The following is a 15,230-nucleotide window of genomic DNA, read 5'->3' as shown; positions in this document are numbered from 1 at the left end:
CATCAAAGACAGATCCCAAAATAATACTTAGCTCTTCCACTAGACAAAACTCAGTAAACCTCTCCTGAGTCCTTACTGTGTACTAAGAACTATCCTATCATAGACATCGCCTCTTCAATGGCAATGCTGTAAGGAAAAAACATGTGTCGCTCTCCTTTCAGATAAAGAAATTAAGCTTCAGAGAAGTTAAGTCACTTGTTTGAGACCACATATTTTGACAAAAGCAGACTTAGATTTAAATCTAAATCTTCTGATGCCATGCCCACTTCTGGCTCAGAACTGGCTAAGAAACCTCTGCCTTCATGGCTGCTTTCAGACAATGTAAAAAATATTGGTAGCATAACTCATAGAGGAGAAAACCTAATTTGACTTTGAAAAGCTGGCCCCTGCTCCAGTGGTGTTCTGAAGAAAGTGGAAAGTGCAGTGCCAGAGGCAATTAACCCTGAGTAATAAGAACTTGTAGTGAACCAAACAGGCCAAGTGCTAGAGCAGGAGCAACTGCTTCCAAGGGAAAATGATGAACTTGCAAATGAGTTCCTGCCACTCTTCCAAGCTCTTCAGACCTGGCTACAACCCTCCCTGAAGCAATCCCTCGATTAAATCAACTAATAAGGGGAGCTGTCCAGGGGAGTTAACTTGAAAGAGGTGACAAGCAGCCAATGGAGGGTGAGAAAAATGGGGGTGAGGGGAGAGAAGATAGGAAAAAGAGCCAGAGGAACAGTTCTGTCTGTAAAAGGTAAAAGGCTTCCAGGTGGGGAGACTGAATTACATTCAGGAAAGAGAAAGAAGACTGGCCCATCATGAGCCACTTGATGTAGGTGGGCTAGGGAGGGGGTCTGAAATATCAATTCCAAAACTGTACTTCCTAGTCCCCTCAGCAGACAGAGGAGGTAGAGGGTTATCAGGAAAATTGGCCTTGGGGACTGAGAGTGTGGAAGTAACAGATCTAATCTTAAAATAAGTTCATTTAGAAGAAAATGGCAAAGTAGAAGGGAAACAAGGAGGGCTTGTCAGAAGGCTAAAAATCATCTGTGAGAAAAGATAAGTTTCTCTGGAAAGACCAATAAAAAAATAAAAGTAGAATGTGCAAATGAAGACAAAAAGAAATAGGAAAACTGGCTAACCAAGGGGGTGGGAGGAAGAAGTTAAAATGATTCTACTTTTTTCGACCCTCTTTGCCAAGGCATCTTTGGGCACCAATCCACAAAGTCTCTCAGTCCTTCTGAGTGTCTGCATAAGATTCTGAAGTTATGCCCCCTTCGTATGCATGGCACACGAGAACCACCTAGCCTCCTACATTCCACAAGCAAAGCATAGGGAGCCAGGCACTGTCTGGGCTTCCCTGTCTCCTACCTCCCACTAATCCCACAGCACGATCATCCTACCCTCTGGAGGAAAGTGTCATGTGGAGGGCTTTTCTGAAAACCTCTCAGAAGGCGTGCCTTCCAAGGATCGATGCCTAAAAGTGGCACTTGGGCTAAGGTCCTCAGGAACAAATCTGGATGTTCCTGTGGCCTCTTCTCCCACTTAGGATGAGTATTGCAGGGGCTGGGTAGGGAAATAAGAAACTTAAACACTTTTCCCCTTCTTCATTCCCATAAAACTTTCAGAATGGAAGAAGGAAATCTTTCCTCTTCTTCTTTCTGTCAGGTCAAGAGCTCCCCCAGATAAACTATGATCTAGTCCACCAGGCCCACCTTTTCATATATTAAAGGAATAAATATAGGAAGTGAGTAATCTTTTCTTCTGTCTTTATAATTTCTATACTTCTGCTCTCTTGTAGCCACAAATAATAACTCTTTGAATGCCTACTGTTGTAAGAACACTAATGGAACCATTTCATCTTCTTCTGAAGACCAGAAAAATGCCTCAGGTATACTAGAGAAAAACAATCATACATGAGAACATAAAAGAAAAAGACATTCACATTTTTAAATAAGGCTAAACTTATTTAAATTAGAATGTAATTAAGCACTGATTTGAGAACACTGACACTTTCACAGTAATTCTTCCTTTTTAAAATTCTGACACAATTCTTCATTTATTCAGTTTTTCACCTCCTTAATATTCTAATTTTTAAATAAAAATTATATTTTAAATAAATTACTGCTTTCTATACCCTTCTCATTTCTTCTACATTTAATTCCTTCTTCCTGAAGTTCCTTTGGACTATGAGTGTCAAAATCTGTTTTCATTTTTCTGGAGGATATTTTTACATTGCTCTCACTTTACTTTTGAGTGGTAATTTAGATGTGCATAGAATTCTATGTTGATGCATGGTTTTCCCCAATATTTTGAAAATAGTATATTTCACTATCTTCTGGTCTCTATTTTTGCAGTTGAAAGGTTTGATGTTCAAATTATCATGTATTTGTTTCCACAGTCTTTCTTCCTAATTATTTCTAAGATCTTCTTGATTTTGCTGATCCACAGTTTTATTACCATGTGGCTAGGGTGATTTATTTCTACTTATTTAGATCTCAACTTATTTTAAACCCAAGATTTCATGCCTTCCATCAATTCTGGTAAATTTTGTCATTATCTCTTTGGATTTTAGCATCCACATTCTCTTTGTTCTCTCTTTTAGAGCACCTATTGGTTGCCTGTTGTGGGTGTGTGTGTTTTAATTATATCTCTTAAATATTCACTTGTATTTTCCATTTTTTTCCTCTTTGACTATCTTACCCAGATTAATCATCCAGCACACTTGTTCTCTTTTCATTAGTATCTCACCTGCATTTTTCATCACCAGTGGGGTTTTGATGCCTAGAATTACATGTTTTCATGTCTTTAAGTTATAGTGGATACTCTAAAAGAAACTGCTTGTTTTTTTCTTAATACCTTATTATTTTTTTAGTCTAACACATTTCTATCCATTTTAAGCATACTTTTATACTCAGATTGTTTTATTTTAATTTCTTGGGATTCTAATCTTCCTTTTGCCTGCTGACTATAACTCACAGTGAACCCTCTGTGTGTGTGTGTGTGTGTGTGTGTGTGTGTGTGTGTGATTCTGAATTTTGAGCTCATCTTCAATGGCTTTGAAATAATGCCAATGGTCTGAGATGTGGAAGTGTTATTTCAGAGAGGTCTTGAATTTACTTTTGCCAGGCATTCAAGAGATATCTTAGCTGGGAAGTAATTTCTCAATGTCACAGTTACAGGCCTCATGGGTAATGTAAATTTCAACTCCTAGCCCACACAAGTTATAAAATCAATATTTAGATTTTTCAGGGGCATTTGTTTTTTTCCTCTGAGAGCTCAAAGACAGCTATCTTTGTCCTCTCAAAATGTGTCTCTTTGTTAGCAATTTCTTTTTTTCTAGTCGACCCCTTGCACTAAGGAAGATGTCCTTCAAGGATCCCTGCTTCCTGCAGGATTCTCACTCTCTCTACCTTACCCCACCTAGGTATCAATCTTCATTGCCTGGGTCTGCCAGTGTGGTAAAAGCCAACTCCTGGGCTATAGACTCCATAGCCCTGAATTAATTCACTTAGCACAAGGCAGCATCAACATCGGCTCCTCTGCTTATCACTCTGATTTTTAGTTTGTCTTGTCTGCCTCCTGGAGATTTTTCTTTCTTGAGAATTTAGCTAAGAATTTACATTTCCCCCCTTATATTTAATCCAGCATTTCCAAGTGTTTGTAGCATAAGGGGTTTCAAGTATCTTGGTTTATCATAGAAGTCCAAATTATTTTTCTTAATGAAAGCTTTATACATTTCCTGGTGAATGTATTTCTATTTGCTTGTTTTTGTTGATATTTTGTTGCTTTGAAGATTTAGATATTTATTATTATCAATACTACTATTATTTATACTTTATTGCTGATTGTGGAAAGAGTTCTGATTTTTACACATTTTTAAACCATTAATATTACTGACTATAACTAGCTTAAATAGATTATTAAGTAATTACCAGGAGATACATGTATTTAAGACAAAAATGGAAAAGGTATATTTTTATTTTTCAATCATTACACTGTGTATTATTTTCAATTTTGCATTGGGTGGCTAGAGCTTACATAAAATATTTTTAAATAGTAAAAATATGGGGATTCTTGCCTTCATTTTGAGTATAAATCCTCTGCTTTTTCAAAGTTTTCCATGTTACTTGTTTGAGAAAATGTCTTTGTCATTTTAAGGATAAAATCTATTCTTAGTAGAGGGAGTTTAAAGGTCAAAAATGGCTATTGAACCATCCTTGTATTTTTATAATATTCTTCTTAGTCTTGATACATATGTCTTAGTATGTTGCTAGATTTGCTTGGTGGCTATTTTATTTTGAGATTTTTACTTTTAGATTATATATGACTTTGATCAGATATGATCTGATATTTCCTTTCTTCCTCCTCTCTTTTCTTCTTTTCAGCCTGCTTGCCTATCAGCTTTCTTATTTTCTTCCTCCCTTATATTTAAAGGCCTCCAAACACTGCCTGACCAGAATAAGTTCAATAGGATTCATTCTATTTCCTTCCTTGTATCTTTATTTTATCCAACTATTTGACTTTGAAACTATGATTATTTACTTAAATCAATTTGGAAATGTGTCCATTTTTCTACATTCATGAATGATCTGTTGGAATATTTGTTTGAAAATTATAAAAAGTATCAGAAAATTATATTGACTCAATAGATTTTTTATTGAAGCTAAAACTTTCACACTTATTAAAAATTATCTTCAGTTATTTTTTTCAGGTTTTCTACTTTTTGAATAAATTCTGGTAACTTATTTTTTTCAAAATATTAAACTGTTATTGTGACTATGAAAATAATAGTTTAGATCTCACCGTATTATTCCCTTTTTTCAGACATTACAAGACCAAAGATGAATTTCCCAGCCTGACCCAAACCCATTGCTTCTTTAAAAAAAAAAATACAGTCACCATGCTGTACTTTATTATTCACTTTTAATCAATTTTGGTAAATATTTAATCTTTTCCTTTTGTCTTTATCAGGTTTTTTCTTTGTATAATTTTAAATTTGGTTGACGATTAGAATTTTGTTGTATTTTAAAAACTATATAAACAAAATAATTTTCATCCTTTCTCTTCTTGAATTATTTTGATTGTTAAAAATAATACAGTTTCTGATTTTCTTTTATATGTGTTTGCATAACTTATATTTTATTCGATCTGTTTTTCTTCTTTCTAAGGCACTTATCTTTATATATGAGTGAGATTATTTTCATAATTGAGACTTGCTCAATATAAACATTTAACCAATTTGCACTTGTTGTAATAACTGATATACTTCTACTGCATTTTTAAAGGTTTTGGGAGGTTTTCTTGTGCTCTATTCACTTTCATATTTTAATATTTGAGCCAAGTTCCTCTATTGTTTTAAAATAGATAAATGTTTATTTCATATAAAACATAACTTAAGTGTACATTTCTCCAATTTTGAATATTAACAATAAATCCATGTTTATTAATTCTTTTTATAAAATTAAAATTTCATTTTTATTTTTCTTTTAAATATATTTTATTTATTATGCTATTATAGTTGTCCCATTTTTCCCCTTTACTCCCTTCCCTGCAAGCCCCTTCCCACCCCCATCCCTCCCTTAGGTCATGTTCATAGGTTGCACATTTTTATTTTTTAATTTGATTTTTATAGGACATGCATGTAGAGCCACAGAGAATACATTGCCAGGGGGGCACTTAATGTCTACAAATAAAAATCTACCTTAAGTCTTTCAAATTCCACATCTTCATTCTCTCTATCTTCCCCTCTTCATATTATAGACTTTAGCTAAGAGCTGTGTTTTACATTTAGCTAATAACTACCTAATTTTTACAATACGTGTCTAAATGTATTAAGGCTAATGATATATGGGTTTTATTTTATTACCAAATCATAGACCTGATTCTGAGTTTAAATCTCATCCTTCTACCAAATGCATCTTCCATTTGTAAGCACTTTGTTTGACGTAATCTTCTGGTGGGCTAGCGCCCAGGCCTTCAGAGTTGGGGATCTGCACTGTGGGGACCATCAAGGTGCTTCGAGGGCCACAGGCAGCTTTAACGTAATCACTTTTCAAACCTTCAAATTCCGCATGTACTTTTTTCTATAACTTATCTGCTTGAGAATTTACCTCTCAGGGAGACTTCAGACAAGTTCTCCTTCCCACTGCCCTTTTACACTCAGCTTTCGTCATACTCCTCCAATATCTAGTATCTGCCTAAGGTGCATTTCTCCCAAGTACAAAATGCCTGGGCATGAAACATATGCATAACTTAAAATATCTAGAATCAAGGGCACTCATTTAAGCAACTATAAACTCACACTTTCTGTCCATCTTACTAAGATACTGTTCTAATAAAACTATTTTTGCATTTAATAATTTTTCAAGTGTTTTAATATATTTATGTTTTTGTATCATGTGCTCACTAATAATAATTATAATAACTCAGACTAAATCTTTTAACCTTTAGTTTAGAGCCATATTCCCAGGAAATAAAAATAAATATGTATTTACGTATATCTATTTGCAGAGAAGTATATGGAGAAGTTTTTTATATTGTTCTTATAATCATTAAGAAGTTATAATAGCCAATTACTCTATGTAGATTATATTTCAGCAAAGCTAACTTTTTAAAAACCCTATATTTACTTTTTATATCACTTGCAATCATTCTAAATTATGATGCAAATGTATAATGACAAGTTAAAATATGTCAAGACATTTTAGAAAGTACACAAATTTTCAAAAGTAAATACCACTGGGCTTCATAAAAAGTGGATGTCTAAGAATGTATTTGCGCTGCATGTTTCTGTTGTACCTACAGTGAATAAGAACGTAGCTGGATGTAGAATGTCTGGCTCATGCAGTCCTTCATAATGTGACAGTTACTGCTCCCCTACTGTCTGAAGTTTAGTTTTTGGTAGAGAAGAATGTAATCAGTCTAATTAATCCATGTTGGGGAATTTGATTTTATTTGTTTTCTGCCTGGATACATGTAGGAGTTTTCTTTGCCCTTAAAATCAAATGTTCGATAGAACAAATCTGTTAATCACTTTTTAAATTAATTTTTCCTAGAGTTCTTTTCAATTTGAAAATTGAGTTATATTTACATGTAATTTCTTTTTTTAAAGATTGTATTTATTCATTTTCAGAGAGAGGGGGAGAAACATCAATGTGTGGTTGCCTCTCGTATGCCCACAGGCGTGTGCCCCGACTGGGAATCACACTGCCGACCCTTTGGTTCATGGGCTGGTACGCAATCCACTGAGACACACCATCTAGGGCCCATTTCTTTTTTTATTGCTTCCAACCCATTTTATCTGGTTCCTATTTTGGAAACCCAAAATACATGTACATTAGACTTCTATTCTCTGCTCTCCTCATCTATCAAGTTAGAGTTCATGGTTTTAATTCCCTTTGCTGCAAGGTTTAGAAAAAATTCTCAAAATTTTCCTCTATATCACTGATTAAATTTTCTACAGTGCTTATTTTGTTCTTTAAGACTTCAAATACAATTGATATTTTGCTATGGCATTTTCAGCATTCTTTATTTATTTTCTCCAGTTCCCTTCAGTAGTTTTGCCTTTCATTCAGCTTCATTTGTTTCTCAATCTTGTGTCTTATTATACTGAATTTTATTAGGAACTCAGAGCAGAAAGAGAAAAACATTTACTTTGGTTTCTGCTTTCCCTCCACCCATCCAGAGCTATGTTCTTTTTTTATGTCGTACATCATTTTGAATAGATGTTTTCTGTTATTGTTTTCTATATTCTCCTTCTTGAATAGTGAAAGATCTTTCAAGACCAGATTTTATCAAAAGAAAGGGTAGATGAAGATATTCCCTTTGGATTGCCTCACTGTCCACCTATCCTGGTTAGAAATTTCCTGTCCGACTATAAGATGTAGGTCTGGTAGACGTAACTTTGTATAACTTGTTCAGAGATGCCTGGGAAGCTTGGGGTGAGGGCCCAACCTGAAAGCACTCCCAGTGAGAGGAGTGTCTCTGAGCATCCTCATGATTCCAGGAAGGTGATGCGGCACCATCAGTCCAAACAGGTTTCCTTTTTGAATTGATCAATCTCTCAAGCAACCCTGTCCTTCAGCTTTGAACCAAAGAATCCCTGGAACCTACCAGTTCTCTATGTGGAAGCATCTTGTACTAAATCTTATTCACATGTGTGTGATCCTCCGCAGTGTGATTGCGTGTCAGTGCTCCCCAACTGTCATAAGCATTGTCCTCACAGTCAGCCATCACCTTTCTGAATTAAGAGACAGAGGAAGTTTCTTCAGTACTCTCGCCAGGCCACCAGGGCACTTCCTTAGGAGGAAAAGCAGGGGTCACATTTTCTGCCCTCCTTCAATCTGGCCCTAGCTGTATTAAATGCAGCAGTAGGAATTTCTTAAACCATTTGTGGATGACACACTTTCTCTAGTTTTTAGGTACAGGTTTTTACTTTACCTTTTTTTAATGATTATAAATATTTCTTGCCCTGACTGGTGTGGCTCAGCAGGTTGGGCATGATCCTGCAAACCGAAAAGTCATCAGTTTGATTTCCCATCAGGGCACATGCCTGGGTTGTCGGCCAATTGCTATTTCTCTCCCTCTCTTTCTCCCTCCCTTCCCCTGACTCTAAAAATAAATGAATAAAATCTTTAAAAATATATTTCTTAAACATGTAAGCCAGGATTGGAAAATGGAGCGTTTGGTGTCTAATTTCAAAACTCTCCCCAAGTCAGAAATCTGCTTATTACTTCAAGCATGGGTAATTGAAAGGTCAGGTGGAAAATAAGAAGAGCAACGGTGACCAGATGAGAGCCTAGAAGCACTGCTATAACTGTGACAAAAATGAGATGTGATGTTGAAAAGAGCTACTCAGACCCCCAACCAGGGCTCTGGTCCCAGCCATGCCCATTTGTAAAGTGCTTTTACCCGACTCCCATGTAACTGACTCACCAGTTAAGACATTGTCCAGTCCCTCAGAAAAACATTGATTCCCTCCATACCCTGAGTTCCTGTAGCCAATAGGCTGCTCCCTAGGATGCTGTACTTAACTGTTCTCACCGCTTAGGTGCACTTGTATACAAACTTATTTGAGCAAATTCCATTTATTTTTTATTATATACCTAATAAAATATTGTATAATCAATCAAATACAAACATAAGAAGAGAACATTGTGTTTCTATATAAACTAAGTTAAATGCTTTTGAAAACTTTGGAAGGATTGTTGTTAAGAATACATGTAGTGAATTTAATATGTATGTAAAGAAATTAGATAAGTTTAACAGTAAAAATCTAGAAGGATTCCTTGTTTGAATTGCTTTGAATGTATCATTAAGTTATAGACCCACTTTAGTGGAATCAAAACTAAAAGTTAGAACTGATGAAACTATGGGGATGTTCATGTGAGGAAGATGATTCACAAATCTAGTTAAAGGAGCATACATGAAAGAAAGACTTTGTCATTAGGACTTCTGAACTACTTGTCTCAGTCCATGCAGCCTAACAAAATACCATAGCCTGGGTGGTTTATAAACAACAGAAGTTTATTGTTCACAGCACTGGAGGCTGGGAAGTTCAAAATCATGGTGCCAGCAGACTTGGTGTAATGGCTAGCAAGAGCCCATTTCCTGGTTCACAGATGTGTTTTCTTTCTGTGTCTTCACGGGATGGAAGCAACTAAGGATTTCTGTGAGATCTCTTGTATAAAGGCACTAATCCAATCCATGAGGGCCCCACCCTCAAAACTTAAGGATCACCCAAAAGTCTACCTTCTAATAATATCGCCCTTGAGGGTTAGGATTTCAAGCTATGAATTTTGAGGGGATACAAATGTTCAGACCACATCACCGTTTTACATTTATTTTGCTGGCTGTCACTATTGCAGCATACAATAGTCCAAAGGCAGTGCTCACTATGCCAAACTTTCACTTTTGCTTCCTAGCTCATATCATCTCTTCCTCTCTATCCCCCCAACCCCTTCTGTCTTATCTCCATCTGTACCTTTCACAGTCTTTGTTTCAGTCACTGATTCAGTCTGTTACCTTTGTTCTCTGTTTCTCTGGATGTAACTTGTATGTTTTCCCTTTTCCCACTTTGTCCCTCAGAGCCATGAGATGGTTGTCCTTCGTTCCAGATGCTACAGAATGACTAATGAAGCAGGAGTAGTAGACGGACCGTGTAATCTTTGAGATACCACAAGTGTAGTCAAAGCCCACAGGCATTTGCTGGTGAACCACTGTGAAGCCAGGCTCCACCACCTCGGTCTCTAATATCCAAGCTCTCCCTTTCAGAATGAGACCTTTATCTTCGGCCAATACCCAGAATTCAGGCCTGGAAGTTTTGAAGAATAGACACAGGGAAACATGTGCTAGAAACTCTGTCATCGGAATTCCAAATTGGTATACGAAAAGTCTATTTAAGTGTGGAATCATAAGAAAATACATATTTACTTCAAACACTCCATTTCATTGGTGTGGTTAAGCCTGGTAAACAGTGTCCTTGAGGAAAGACTGCCCTTCCTCCAATGGCCCTAGTCAGACACAGAATTCTCAGCTGCACAGACCAGGCTCTGATTTATCCTAACTCAAGAATCCAAACACACAGTTTCCCAGTCAAGGTGTCTGGCTTTGAAGAAAGAGCACAGGATGTGGAATAAGACAAAGTTTCAACTATAAGACCTTGGAGAAATTCTTTACTTCTCTCACACTCCATTTTCTTATCTATAAAATGGACATGCCTTATCTCACAAGGTGGTTGTGAGGATAAAATGAGATTAAGATATGCACGGAGCTCAACCTATTGATTTGGCCACCCAATATAATCTTTGTCACCCAATATAATCTAAACCCTGGGAGAATTTTCCTCTCTCCAACATTATGGCTACTCTAGACTCTAAGCTATATGATCACAAAAGTCCAAACACTAAGATTCATTGCATACAGACATCGGCAACATTAAAATGCACTGTGTATAGGAAGGCATGGCAATCAAGTCCAGGTTATGGTTGTGCCTGTGTTACATGAAGGTCTCTGGGATGACCATGCAATGGTAAGAGGTTTCCCTTCAGATTCTTTCAGAGATAGCAATAGCAAAATGGATGCCACATCATTATACAGTGGTAGGGATTTGGGATGCAATCTCCCCTTCCTCCCTACACAACTCTATACCAAGGTGATGCCCCAGATGAAGAAAAATCATTTTATGTCAAGAGCATGTGAGCAACTGTGCTGCCTTGATGGAAAATTCCAGACCCTTTTCTCTCTTAGTACACACACACACACACAGCACATAGCATCTCTACAGTCATGAAGAGCAAAACAGAAATGGCTCTTCAAAGTGTATTCATGTGATGGTAGAGCATAGTTAAGCATATGGGCTTTGGAGTCAAACACATCTGGGTTCTGCCACTTAAACAGCTGTGTGACATTGGGAAAGTCATTCAATCTCTCTGAGCCTCAACCAAGTGTCAGATAAGACTAAAAATGCCAACTTTGCAGGGCATTATTTACACAAAGTGATATCATAGCACATGGCTCTCAGTTCCTAGCACAGCTAGCAAACAGCCAATAAGAAGGTGCAGTGGTAGGAGTACTACAGTACATGCTTCGGTCTCTGCCTGGCCTGGGATTTAGGCACCACTTCCCTAGACAGTGAGGGATGAGGAGAAAACAGGTAGCTCTAAATATAGTATTGTCCCAGAATGAAGGCTCACTGGGCTTTCTCTCCTTTTGCCTCCTCTTTCAAAAAAGAGTAATGGATATGCTTGCATGGTCTCCACAGAATGGGAATGAAACCTGCACCAGGTCTCTGTGTCTACCTCCCACCCCAGGGATCCCTGGCAACCTCAGATGCTTTGTGAGCCTCACACCAGCATTTGGGATTTTGAAATGGAAATGATGGATGACTTTCTTCTGCACCCTGGCAATCTCAGCCCTTCCAACAGTTCCAACAGCTTCTAGTCATAACCCTGTGATTTGAGAACAATGAATCTTAATATAATTGAGTTAACTGTATCATTTTTAGTGTAAGACAATCTTGATTACAGCCAAAGGGCACCATTAATACGCCAAAGGAATGGCCGAGATTTTAGCATGTGAATGTTGTACAGAAAATAGAACTAATTAGCACTAATTTAATTCGAAGATTAAAGAAAATTCTGCTTTTAATTTTTAATTTAAGACAAACCTTTTTACTCTGAACAAAGAAAGAATAATAAGTACATTTTTTTCCATCTGAAAGGCAATTTTTACTTTTGCATTATTACACTAATATGGGACTGTGGGAATCCTGACCCCATTAGAGATCAAATAATCAGCATTTAATTATTGACAGCAAATTAATATTTAATAAAGACACAAGGGTTCTGGTATATAAAAGAAAGACACCAAGGTTCTGCTGACCTAGAAACGTCCAGAAGGTCCCTTAGTCAGAACATGATCTCCTTGCTCAGGGTAACAAGTAGGGATCCCCAAAGGGTCGTGGCAGTTTACTTCCATCCTGACTGCCGAGGTGAGGAGCAGGAAGCCCAGAGACTGACAATCGCCCCTCTCAGTTCCTACTCCACCCCCTACCAGTTCTTCCCTAATCCAGCACTTAAGCTAAATAATACATCGAATGTCATAACCAAAAGGAGGACAGTCATAATAAAAAAATAATAAAAGAAGTGGCCAGTCCTCCTTTTTATTCTGCAAAATAATACTGACTTTCCTTTGCTATGGGACTGCTTGTCAGGGATAATTTCTAACCAAAGAAGACATAATGGATTTACAATGAAACTCTGATGCTTTCCTACAGCCTCAGGAAGATTCTGAAAATAAGCACTATTACATTAACTGTCCAAAGAAAGCCAAGGAAAAGCTGTTAGCAGATTGCCCGAGAAAGCTGGAGCTGTGTGCAGAAAATGGCCTGTGGGTGACCTGGTGTGGGCTCTAAAAACCTGTCTGCAAACCCTTCTGATCTCAGTAAGTTAAGTCAGACCAGGCCTTCTCTGACCTGTGAAACTGATGGCAACTGCCGTGAAGTGAAATACCCTTGAACTAGGATGGGAGGCTGAATATTTACCAGGGGCTGACTGACTCCAGGTCTCAGACCCTCAAATATTTTTCAGGTAGAAACTTTCAAGGCTTACCATTTGAGCATACAAGGCAAATCCAGCCTAACTACTTGGAGATACCAGTTTGACTGACATGCTGGGTCTGTGTTAAGGTAGCTTTCTCTTGGCCATATTCCATCCAGGCCTCTAGTGGCACTCCACACTGCAACTCTCCTCAGCCCCACACCATGGACGCTGCACTGAGATCTCCATGTGGGTGAGTCCTGGCCTCCTCACGCTCCCCCATGTCCAAAACTGAGCTCCTCCACACTGATTTACTCCTCTCGTAAACTGAAAATATAAAGCATATTCTCTCTCCTCTCTTTGAAACACTACAATCCTTGTCTGTAGGAATTACATATTTAAAACAATGAGAAGTCTTCATATTGCATCCCTTCCAAGGTATGGGATGTTGCCTGGAAATGCAGTTTGTTCTTAGATATACTGAGTTGTCATCTCAAGGCTTCTTCTGCATGGAGTCTGTGTGTCCTTGAATGGAGAGAGTCTCTGCAAAGAACACAATTTAGAGAGTTAATATAGTGCTGTGAGGAGTGCCTGGGTACACATTGTGCCTCAACACCACTTGCTAGCTGGGGGACTTAACCAAGTCACCAAACCTCTCTAAAGCCTCATTTGTTTCACCTATAAAATGGAGATAGTCATACACAGAATGAGTTAATCCATGTAAAATGATGGCACATAGCATTGCCAAAGTTCATACATGCAAGGTGTACAGGCAACCCAAAATATATTCTGTAAACCAAAACAAAAGAAAAGAGGGCCTTGCATTGATTGGTGTAGGTACATAAGTTCTACTCCGTATGGGGAAGGAGTCTTTGTAGGCTGTATCTCATTTAAGGGATTGTTTTCCTTTAGTAGTAGGGATATAGACTTCCTCCAGGAACCAAGGTCAGCCTTTAGAAGACATTGGTTTGAACCTGAGCCAATAGTAAACTGCTGAGTAATGAATGAATTATCCTACTAAAACCTTCCTGGATCTTACTCTAAAGAATCCATAGAGGGAAAATGTACAACTTAGGATCACCACATTCCAAATAACAGCTGTTGAGAGGAAAGGGATGGATTCTAACACAAAGCTAACCCTGTTAGTAGAAATGAGGTGTCTGTTGCTTCAAAAGGAATGACCATTCACATGGGCAGGATGTAAGAAAAGAGGCGCCTTCTCAGAGCAGGGAGATCTTAAAGGCAGGGAACTAGGCCACATTGTGCCCACAAGGGGACATTCCATGGAGGACCAATCATCTTCTGCGGTCAGATTTAGGTCAGAAGTAAATGGAGCAGGGGAGGGATACAAATTCATGATGTTAAGATAGAAGAATCAACATGTTTGGGTGATGATAAGCAATTTATAATAGTTCTCATCAGGAGTTTCAATTCCATTTATTGCTTCCAACTCTTCAGTAAAATCTGAGATGACCAGGTGGCAGTGTGTGAGTTTAGTGTTGAGAATGAAGGGTTTGTACCAAACAAGCAAGTGTAACTTAGCCCCATTCACCCATGTGAGAGAAATAGGATTCCAGTTAAGAGAACAGGTAGTGAGTAACACCAAAAGCAACATGGTACCAGACGGAACAGAGAGCAGCTGCAAGAACCCATGAAAGGAAGTGGCCATCAGAGGGATAATTCAGACAACTCAGTTGTGTGGGAACATACAACACACAAGCCTCCCAGTATATGCCAGAGAAAGGGATCTTTGAGGCAGGGAAGGGGAAGCACCTCTCCTGTGTTTCACATCATAACAAATGGGCACCCCATCAACACGTCAAATAGCTGGTAGTCATCCATGATACCATGCTACCCCATTCACATCCACATCTAGTCGTTGGCCAAGCATTGCTGACTGTTCTATCTTGGCATCGTGCGTTTGTCCTTCTTTTCTCAATTCACTTCTGATCTGAATCAGACCTCATCATCTTTTACTTTAATTTTATCAACAGCCTTATGCCTTGAGCCCACTTACCATAAATTTGTAGTCATTAAGCTGTGGTTAAATGAGACTACTGCCCATGCCTCACTCGCTTATTCTCCACCAAAGGCCAGGTCCTGAATCTGAGCTGGTGATGTGGCAGTGGTTGGGTAGGGAATGGGTAGAGAAGGGAGTAAACCTGTGTGTGGAGCTCTCTGAGAGCTGTTGGCCCACATAGATCTTCC

The sequence above is a fragment of the Phyllostomus hastatus genome, unplaced genomic scaffold (assembly GCF_019186645.2).
Source record: "Phyllostomus hastatus isolate PE091 unplaced genomic scaffold, TTU_PhHast_1.1 phas_scaffold_585, whole genome shotgun sequence".
Taxonomy (NCBI): domain Eukaryota; kingdom Metazoa; phylum Chordata; class Mammalia; order Chiroptera; family Phyllostomidae; genus Phyllostomus; species Phyllostomus hastatus.
This window is presented reverse-complemented; position numbering follows the sequence as displayed.